Source organism: Tamandua tetradactyla, chromosome 3, assembly GCF_023851605.1.
Source record: "Tamandua tetradactyla isolate mTamTet1 chromosome 3, mTamTet1.pri, whole genome shotgun sequence".
Classification (NCBI taxonomy): Eukaryota; Metazoa; Chordata; class Mammalia; order Pilosa; family Myrmecophagidae; genus Tamandua; species Tamandua tetradactyla.
Window position 1 is genome coordinate 124,875,484 of NC_135329.1, and position 10,781 is coordinate 124,886,264.

At 35.4% G+C, this 10,781-nt stretch overlaps 1 non-coding gene across 1 annotated transcript; it reads right to left on the reverse strand.

Annotated features, from left to right (window-relative positions):
- Window positions 1–246: 246 nt before the first annotated feature.
- On the reverse strand, window positions 247–349 carry LOC143678366 (U6 spliceosomal RNA). Its single transcript, XR_013173179.1, has one exon. It is a non-coding gene; the product is annotated as a U6 spliceosomal RNA (small nuclear RNA).
- Between the last annotated feature and the right edge of the window lie 10,432 nt (window positions 350–10,781).

Consider the following 10,781-nt stretch of genomic DNA (forward strand, 5'->3'; position numbering starts at 1 on the left):
AAGGCTTAGGACTTCTTTAAATCAGTATCTTCTGATCAAATTCACTTAAAAATATTATCTGAAATTGTGCCATGTTTTTTGGCCAACATTGGCCCAAAGATATCAGTTAGCTAACAATCTCAATTTCACTCAGATTAGTAAAATCTTACTCTCCACTTTTTTTTTTACAGTGAAAGCATATACTAAATGCAGATTTGAAGTTCCCTTAGAAAATATTAAAAGAACAAAAGAAAACACTTTTTTTCAAAAAATATGGAATGCTTCATGAATTTGCGTGTCATCCTTGCGCAAGGGCCATGCTAATCTTCTCTGTATCATTCCAATTTTAGTATATGTGCTGCCGAAGCACGCACAGAAAACACTTTTGAACAAAAGAATTGCTAACACAGATTCAGGACATGTTGCAATAGAAGAAAATGTCTTTTTATGCAATAATTAGAAATTATTTATACTTAATGCTATTTTTAATATTACCATGAGGATAAGACTACATCAAAGCTCAAGGAATGTCATAGTAGAAGCTATTTTATTGAGGTAGAAATTGACCTTCTGACATTCCATAGGACTGGAGTTGTGGGCTATGTATCTTTCCCCTCTTAGTTTTTCTACAGAATGCCTTTGTTAACATAGGTATGAGTCATAAGACGAATCGTAGGTATTACCTGATCAAGAAAACCAAACACCACTCCTCACCCCCACTATTATACCCTCTTTATCACATTCTCTGATTCTTTTCTGGTTCTCTATTTTAACAAATGGAACAGTCCTCTAGGATTTCAAATAAGTCTGGCAAGTGTTTGTAGGAACATAATCCAGCTCTCTAGTTAAAGCTTGTCAACATTTCTCTTTGAAAATCTCTATTTTTAGAGGCTTATCAGTTAGCCATAAAAATACTGCTACTGTTTAGAACTTGGTGCACAGGAACTCAGTCAAGACAAGATTGTCACACACACTTTTTGATTCTCTTTTAAACTAGCTATTTTGACTACATTTTAGTTTCAGAGAAGCTGAGCAAAAATGGGAGATGGTTAATTTTATGCTTATTTTCTCACAGCTAAAAAAAAAGAAAAAATGGCTAGGCTTAATTGAGAAAAACTGTTTTTGGTCGTTATAATGTTATATGAAGGGAAATCTATATTTAGCAGCATCACATAAACTTAGTATTTTAAATATATTTAAATTTTGAAAAAATATGAATTGCTAACTGATTATCATATATACATGTATACCATATAACATATATACTAGGAAGAGTTTAAACAAGCACTATTTCTTTTGAGGTTTAGAGAATGTTTTTTTGACCACCCCTGGCACACAGACTTTTTCGAAGTTTACCATAGTCATCCATATGTGGATATACTTTCCAATTCGATTGCTCTCACCTCTCTCAGTAGTCTTTACTGGGATGTCAGAGTGTATTTCCAGAAACATATATTCATTGCTTTGTTTCTGGCATCAATAGTCACCTCTCCCTATTACCCCCGCACCACAGCCCAAGATTAGTTGGAGAACGGGGCTGAGATGTTGCTTCTTTGAATAACTGTAACCTTATCATCCTACTGTCCCCAGCCAAGAGGGCAACATGGCTTGATCCAGGGCGTGAGAGCTATCCTAGCTGTTGAGGTCAGTTTCCTCTGTCTGGTATTTTATTTAAACTTTTTCTCTGTGTTAATATTCTAATTTCAAATCCCTTTCATTTTCTCCCTTTCCTACCGTATTTCTGTCAATTTCTAAATTACCTAACTATACCGTAGACACAGAAACATTCATCAGATCGAGGTTGCAGATTTTGTTTTTCTGTGTAGTTAGTGATACTGCTGCAGTGGTTGTTATAGTAACCAGTTCTCTTCAGCAGAAGAAGGAGGAAGGGAATTAGGCAATGCTCGAGATTTAGTAAAGGAAATGAAGTTCCTAGATTTCGTATTTCATTAGGAGATGATTCTGGGGCATCAGCTCTCTTTTAAGATCTCTATTTTTAAGTGAAGAGTGAAGTAGATGCAGATGCTATCTATCCTTTTCCCTGAATTGACCTGGATAGATTCAGTCTCCATCAAATGTGTGTAGGTTTATGTAGTTATCCATCAAACGCATATTCGGAGAGTTCAGACAAGTGTCTGAGTTACTCAGAAAGTTCAGTACATTACAGAAAGCTGCAAAGTCAATTTTATATGCCACGGTCACCTACAACACGCAATTTGCAAAATACAATCAGGTTCTTAGTAAATGCTTTTTGCTACATCTTATTTAGCTTCTTTGATTTGTTTCTTCTTTATCACAAAAGCGCTATCTGTTGGGTAGTTAAAAAAATACTCTTTTTCCTTCTTCCAAACTCAATTAGTTCCTAGAAGTAGTATCATTAACAGATCTATTTCTTTGCAGTTACAAGAATGTCATTATACCTATGCCCTGCTAAACTGATATCCATACACATATATGGGATTTTTAACACATATTTTTGATCATAGAGTCTGAGACTTAATTTTTTTAACTTTTTTATTTTGTAGTATAATATATATACAAAACAAAGAAATAAAAAAGCAATAGTTTTCAAAGCACTCTTCAGAAAGTGGTTACAGGATAGATCCCAAAGTTTGTCATGGGCTACCACAGTATCCTCTCATATTTTTCCTTCTAGCTGATCCAGAATATAGAACGCTAGAGGGCTTTAATACTTTTTTTTATCATCATAATTGATATTTTTTCCTTCGTCTTTTTGTGAACAAAAACATATGTACAAAAGCTATAAATTTCAAAGCACAGCACCACAATTGGTTGCAAAACATATTTCAGACTTTGACATAGGTTACAATCTCACAATTTTAGGTTTTACTTCTAACTGCTCTAAAGTACTGGAGACTAAAAGAGATATCAATTTAATGATTCAGCATTCATGTTCATTTGTTAAGTCCTATCTTCTATGTATAATTCCACCATCACCTTTGATCTTTCTATACCTTCCTTTGGGGTTGTTTGGGCTACGGCAATTCTAAATGTTTGATACTGGGAGGGACTGTCACTAATATGGGGTAGGGAGATGGAACTATCTGATGTTCTGGAGAGGCTGAACTAGGTTTCAGGACTTATCTGGACCGGGGACCCATCTGGAAGTTGTAAGTTTCTGAAAAGTTAGTCTAGTGCCTGGAACCCTTGTGGAATCCTATATATTGCCCTAGGTGTTCTTTAGGATTGGCTGGAATGGTCCTGGTTGGGGGTTGGCAGGCAATGATAGGTAGCAAGGTCTACCTGAAGCTTGCGTAAGAGCAACCTCCAGAATAGCCTCTTGACTCTATTTGAACTCTCTCTGCCACTGATACTTTATTAATTACACTTCTTTTCCCCCTTTCGATCAGGATGGAATTGTTGATCCCACGGTGCGAGGTCTAGATTCATCCTTGGGAGTCCTATCCCACGTTGCCAGGGAGACTTTCACCCCTGGGTGTCAGGTCCCACATAGGGGGGACGGCAATGATTTCACCTGCAGAGTGTGGTTTAGAGAGACTGAGGCCACATCTGAGCAACAACAGAGGTCCTCCAGAAGTAACTACCTATAGGCATGTCTATAGGGAGTCTAAGCTTCTTTGCTACCTGCATAAGCTTCACAAGAATAAGCCTCATGATCAAGGACATAGCCTATGATTTGGGTATCCCTAAGGTTTGACACAGTATCAGGGGATTCCCTGATGGTAAAATGTAACAGTTTCATAGCCTTTCTCCCATCCCTCAAGGAACTGCCAATACTTTTTGATTATCTGTTTAATATACTCTAGGATGTTTCCAGGCATTACAACAACCTATACAGGGTTAAAGGCCCTCTTTCTTATTCTATGCTTCCTGTGTTTCAGTTGTTTAAATGAATTATACAAATAGGTTGAATTAGATTATGCACGACAGAAAATTTCAGTTCCAGATCAAATGATCTTCCACTGGTCTCAAAGAGTATGTGTGGGCTAAAATATAGACACTATCTTCCTACCCCTACATTCTGAATTACTTTAACACCTATCTGTTCAGCTTTGTTCTTATCTCTAAATATCAGGCTATTTATATAAAACGGCCTCTCAAAATCCAGAAATAATAATCACCACTCTGGACTTAATATGTCGGCTCTAAAAGCTTACAATCTAGGCCCGTTTTCTTATAAGCATTTTCTAAAGGTGATCATACCATTGTTGTTGTTTTTTTTGTTTCTAGCTTATTTTGTCTCACCAGGTGTCCCACATGTTCATTCACATCGTTGCATGCCTCATGACATTGTTTCTTTTTATAGCAGCACAGCGTTCGCTCATAGGTATACACTACCGTTCGTCGTCATTTCTCCATCAGTGCATCCTTCAGTCACCTGCATTCATCAGGCATCATGTAGAGAGCCCAAAGTCCACAGTCCATCAACATTCTCAATGTTAAACAATTTCATTGTTCCCAAGAGACAGAAAACCGATAAACACACCCTCACCAACTGGGAAATCTAAACCTCCTCTTAACTCTTGTCCCTCACCCCATTATTTACCTTTGCTGTTGTTCTGAGACTTAGTTTATTCACTTACTTGCCATGGGATGCTTCTCATGCTAATACATGAAGATAAAAAAAAAAAGCTCTTAGTGTGTTATGTCATAATTTATATAAGCAACACCTGCTAACAAACAGTTAGATGCTTTCCAATTTGTTTCCCTCATTAATTAGTATTGTAATGAATGTTCTCAAATGCAAGAGCAGGTATTGATAAAAGAATTTTTGTTCCATGGAATAGGAACATCTCATGTTTTAATAAATATTGCCAAATCACCATCCAAAAGCATGTCAAAATCTGCAGTACTATTAATGACATATAAAGTGCCAATTTCTTCACTCCTTCATAGATAACAGATATTATCTTCAAAAAATATGTTGCCAATCTGATAAGCAAAAAATGGTATCACATTAGTATCTTTATTATTAGTTCCTTGGGTTTTGTTTGCTTTTTTCCTTTTGTTTTAGGCACGTTTTTCACATTTACATTTACTAGCTATTTGTGTTTCTTCTTTGAAGCACTTGTTCTAATCCCTTCTACATTTCTTCATTTACACTGACTGTTACAGGAATGTACAAATCAATCAACAGGAAAGAAGGTGAAATGGTATTTTAATATATATGTACATACATATACATATAAAATAAATAGAATTTATTGATAAATTTGGCACATTTTTACAATACTGTGCCTTCCTTTTCTGTAATATGACTTCTCTATTTTTTCCAGAAAATCTTTTATGTCCATAAGTAAAAATGTACATATTCTTTTATGCAGGTCTAGCACATTTTGGTTACATAACTTTTCAGTATTTTATATATTTTGGTGCTACTGTAACAAGCATATGCAAAAATGTAATTTTTCCAAGTTATATATTGTTTGTAGGAAATTTAGCTTTGTGGGCCAATCCTTTATGCAAATAACTTGGTAAATTACCATGCTGTTATTGTGTAAGGTATTCTTTAATGGGAATATTTCTAGAATTTTACCATTTAAATAGACGCTACTGTATGTTTCTAGTTGATGTACTTTATAAAGTTAAGCAAGGTTTTATTGCCTTTTTCTAATACTTAGAAGCCCTTGTTTTTTCTTATCTCTTTTTTTTTTTGGTGAAAAATAATAAGCGCACAAAAAAGCAATAAATTTCAAAGCACATCACAACAATTAGTTGTAGAACCAATTTCAAAGTTTGGTATGGGTTACAATTCCACAATTTTAGGTTTTTACCTCTAGCTGCTCTAAATTACTGGAGACTAAAAGGATATCAATATAATTATTCAGCAATCATACTCAGTTGTTAAACCCTACCTTCTCTGTTTAACTCCACCATCACCTTTGATCTTTCTCCCACTCTTCAGGGGTATTTGGGCTATGCCCATTCTAAATTTTTCATGTTGGACAGGGCTTTCGATAATATGGGATAGGGGGATGGAACTAACTGATGTTCTGTAGAGGCTGACCCCTCTGCATTTCAGGACTTATCTGGTCCAGGGACCATCTGGAGGTTGTAGGTTTCTGAAAAGTTACTCTAGTGCATGGAACCTTTGTAGAATCTTATATGATGCCCTAAGTGTTCTTTAGGATTGGCAGGAATGGTTTTGGTTGGGGTTTGACAAGTTATGGTTAGAGGCCCTTGTTTTGTGTTAGATGTTGAAGTATATGGCCCTTTTTACAGAAGAAAGCTGGTCACATTTTGAAAAATTTTAGTTATGAATTTCGTGTTCCAATAATGCAGAGAAGAGTATATTGGACCAATCTACCTGCATACAAGAAGTATAAACTCTGGATGAGTATTAAAATTAACTCTCTAAAGGCACAAAGAGCAAAAAAAGGCAGGTAGCAACTGGATATGTATGTTCATTTGTTCATAATTCATTATTCTTTTAATGTACTGATTCTTTAAAAATTAGAAGAAATAGTGAAATGAATTCTTATTAAAGAGTTCATTTTAAATTGTCCTGGATTGTTGCTGTAATTTGTCTCTTTTTATTTATTGAATCCTAGTGTAAAATTCCTTGTGGGATATCTTGGGAAGAAGGACAGTTTCTCCTTTTTCTCACATCTGCACTCATGAATGTCTTGTGTGTATGTGTTTGTGTCAATCCTTTCCTGTATATTTTCTATGTTTTAGAAATTCTTCAATATTTTTATCCCAGTCTGATAAACCCTTTATGGTTTACAGGAATTCCATGGATTTATTCTATTTTCCCATCATCTCTTCTATTATTTCTCCAGAGCTTTCTGAGGCAGTAGAGGTTAAATCTGCTTTTGGTCAGTTATCTTGAAAGGGAAATCCTTTTATCCACTTTTGAAATCCAGATAGAACTTCATTCGTCTCTGCTCCCTAAAGAAATGTTTTTGATATACAGGTCCTTTTAGGAGATTTGATGCTTTAGAATGGCATGCAGGTAGGGGAAGGCAGATCTTGAGGTGATGATACCTTTATTAGAGTTTCTACTCTATTTGCCTATCGCTTATTCAATTAACATGTCTTCAAAGTCAGGTTTAGAAACTCTTCAATACTATTTAATAAGGAACTCATGGGGTGAAATGTATTTTAAAGTCTAAAAAAAAGTTCATTTTGTTATTTTGTAATTATTATTGTGTCATTTTTATTATTATTTTACTCTTTCAAATACCCAGTTACCTCAGTCCAGGAAAACTCACTCTATTGCCTTGGGACAATATTCAGTATTTTGGCCAAGATTTATGACTAAACAGCTTGCTGAATTTATAAAATATTATCCTAACCTCTTTTTTTTTTTTTTTGTAGCCTGCCAAAGGAAAGATGAGTGATGAGCAGGACTGATTATTCTTTTGTGATTATGAAAAGAACTAAAGTGAGAAATCTGCAGCTCAAAATAGAAAACAAACAAATGTAATCGATGTTCTCATGGCAACAAATGCTGGAGCCATTGAGTTCTCTTCGGAGCTGTCACTGTGTACGATTGGGGTTCCAGGGTGAAGTATAGGCAGGAGGCGGCAACTGCCCTTGTTTCATTAGAAATACTCAGGTAGAAATACCCTGTCCCTTCACTCCCCTTTGTGTCCTATTTGAATGTAATGTATTGTTTCCATGTAAATGTGTTTCAGAGTTTTCAGACTCATTTTTTAACACCAATAATTCTATCTAATAATGACATTTACTCTTATTTTCTATGGATTTTGGAATTTGTTGGCTATTGAGAGGAGCAAGGATTTGTAATCAATAGATAAGGGTGCCAATTTTGGCTAGACCAGCTATTAACTGTAGGATCTTCGACAGAGCAAATCAGTAAAACAGCTCTATGGTAAGACACTCCGGGTTGCTTTAATGTGCAAATATATAATATATATGTGAAGTGCCTGGATTTTATAGGGACAAAATAAACATCCGTTACCTTCTATTTCAATCATATGTTTTCATATGAGGTGCCATATAATTCTGCATTATTTATTCCTTTGTTTATTAAATACTTCACACAAATATAATTTATTCAATGTTTACTCAGAGCTGCTGAGAAAATTAGTGGGAATATCATGTAGGAAGACAGGAAAATGACAGAATGTGGGAAGAAATACAGATCGAGTTCTGAAAGCAGATTGCAAGAATTCATAAAGCTTTTATGAACCTTTATGTTAATAAAATATGTTATTTCCATGCAGGTTATGGGATAAGATAGAATTACTAGTGGATTCAAGAAAACATTAAAAAATAAATAAAATAATACTTTTTGAAATAAGTACTAGGACTTCCAGTTTAAACAAAGTTCACTGATCCTGAGTAGTAACTTTACTCCTTTCCCAAACCCCACTGACATGACAGAAAAAATATGATTAGGAGAATAAATTCATAGTAGCCCCAGCAAGATGAAAATGTACCATCAGCAAACCAGAATAGATAGGAATTTGGAAAGTTAGAAGGCAGATGCTATTAATTTGAGAGAGAAACCCAATAGAACTGAGGATTCTGTAACCTCACACATGTAAAAGTGGAAATCTCCAAGAAAGTGGAATTTCCCTCATAGGATCCTCATAGTTCCATCTTCAGAGGTGGTGCAGGCTGAGAAAATGAGAAAGCCATATAGAAGAACTTCTCCATACCGCATACTTAGACTTGAGCAATAAAGGGAAAAAAGGAAGAAAATTAAAAGATTATATTAACAAGTCATGTAGGGTATTGTCACATTTATGTATTTATTAAAATTACATAATTGTGCATAGCTATGTATAAAAGTAAATGGCCCTTCGGATATTGTTTGGATACCTCTGAAGTTATACTCAGTGCACACTGGATATCCAGGGGAAACCCATGAGTGATTACCATTTTCTATATATAATCAAGAGTTAAATGCACTGAACTAGAAACCCATGCACTTTTTTATTTCTAACTTTTTTATTGTATAATTTAGCATATATAAAAAGCAAAGAAAGAAAAAAGCAATACTTTTCAAAGCACTCTTCAATAAGTAGTTACAGGACAGATCTCAGAGTTTGCCATGGGCTACCATACCATCCTCTCAGATTTTTCCTTTTAGCTGCTCCAGAATATAGGAGGCTAAAGGAATACATTTTTTTTCATCACAATCAATTTTTTGTGTGTATGTGTGAAAAATAACATATATACTGAAAAGAAATTTAAAATTTTTAAAATTGCTTTTAAAAAGCAACGAATGACATATATACTAAAAAGCACAGTGCAGCAATCAGTTGTAGAAAACATTTCAGATTTTGGTATGGATTACAATTCCACAATTTTAGGTTTTACTTCTAGCTGCTTTAAGATACCAGAGACTAAAAGAAATATCAACTTAATGATTCAGTATTCATATTCGTTTGTTAAATCCTACCGTCTCTGTATAACTCCACCATCACCTTTGATCATTCTATTCCTCTCTTTAGGGGTATTTGGCCTATGGCCATTCTAATTTTTCAGGTTGGAGGGGGTTGTAAATAATATGGGGTAGGGAGATGGAACTACCTTTTGTCCTGGAGAGGCTGGGCCCTCCAAGTTTCAGGACTTAACTGGTCCTAGGACCCATCTGGAGGTTGCAGATTTCTGGAAAGTTACCCCAGTCATGGAAACTTTATAGAATCTTATATATTGTCCTAGGTGTTCTTTTAGGATTGGCTGGAATGGTTTTGGTTGGGGTTTGGCAAGTTTTGATAGGTAGCAATGCCTAAGTCAAGCTCACATGAGAGTGACCTCCAGAGTAACCTCTTGACTCTATTTGAAGCCTCTCAGCCACTGATACTTTATTAGTTACACTTCTTTCCCCCTTTTAGTCAGGATGGAATTGTTGATTCCACAGTGCCAGGGCCGAGCTAATCCCTGGGAGTCATCTCCCATGCCGATTGGGAGAATTTCACCCCTGGATGTCATGTCCCACGTTGGGGGGAGGGCAATGATTTCACTTGCAGAGTTGAACTTAGAGAAAGTGAGGCCACATCTGAACAACAAAAGAGGTCCTCCAGAAGTAACTCTTATATACTTATGGGTAGGCTGAGCTTCTCCACTACCTACATAAGTTTCACAAGAATAAATCTCAAGATCAAGGGCTTGAGCTATTGATTTGGGTGTCCCTAATATTTGACACAGTATCAGTGGATTTCCCTCAAGGTAAAGTTTAATACTTCCATATTTTTTCTCCCATCCCTCCAAGGGACTTTGCTAATACTTTTTGATTATCTGCTTAAAATATTCTAGGATGTATGCAGGTATTACATTAGCCTATACAGGATTAAAAACCCTCATTTTTATTATGGGCTCCCTGTGTTTCAGTTGTTCAACGAGCTATCTAGACAGCTTGAGTTAGATTATGTGCTTCAGAAAATTCAGGTTCCAGACAAAATAAATTTCTTCCTTTGGTCTCAAAGAGTAGGTATGGATCTAAAACATAGACAATGTCTTCCTTGCCCCTGTGTTTTGAATTACTTTAATCCAGACCTGCTCAGCTTCATTCTTATCTCTAAATACCTGGTTGTTGATACATAAAACAGCCTCTCATAATCAACCCATGCACTTTTAAGAGTAAAGTTCTAGAACTTTTGATTATGCTATCTGAAGCATTTATATTTTTCATTTTTTCTCATATGTTCTGTAATGCATTCTAGTAGATTCATTTCCATTCTTTCAGTTTTATCCAACTGCAGCATCCAGCTAACTCCCCAATTCTTCTGCCTTGCACAAATAAGTAAGCATCCCTATAACATTACTTCATTTGGAATCATACTTGCAGAATATTAAGTTGCCAACATCTGGGGTGATAAGTGTAAATGTTGCACTTTACTCAT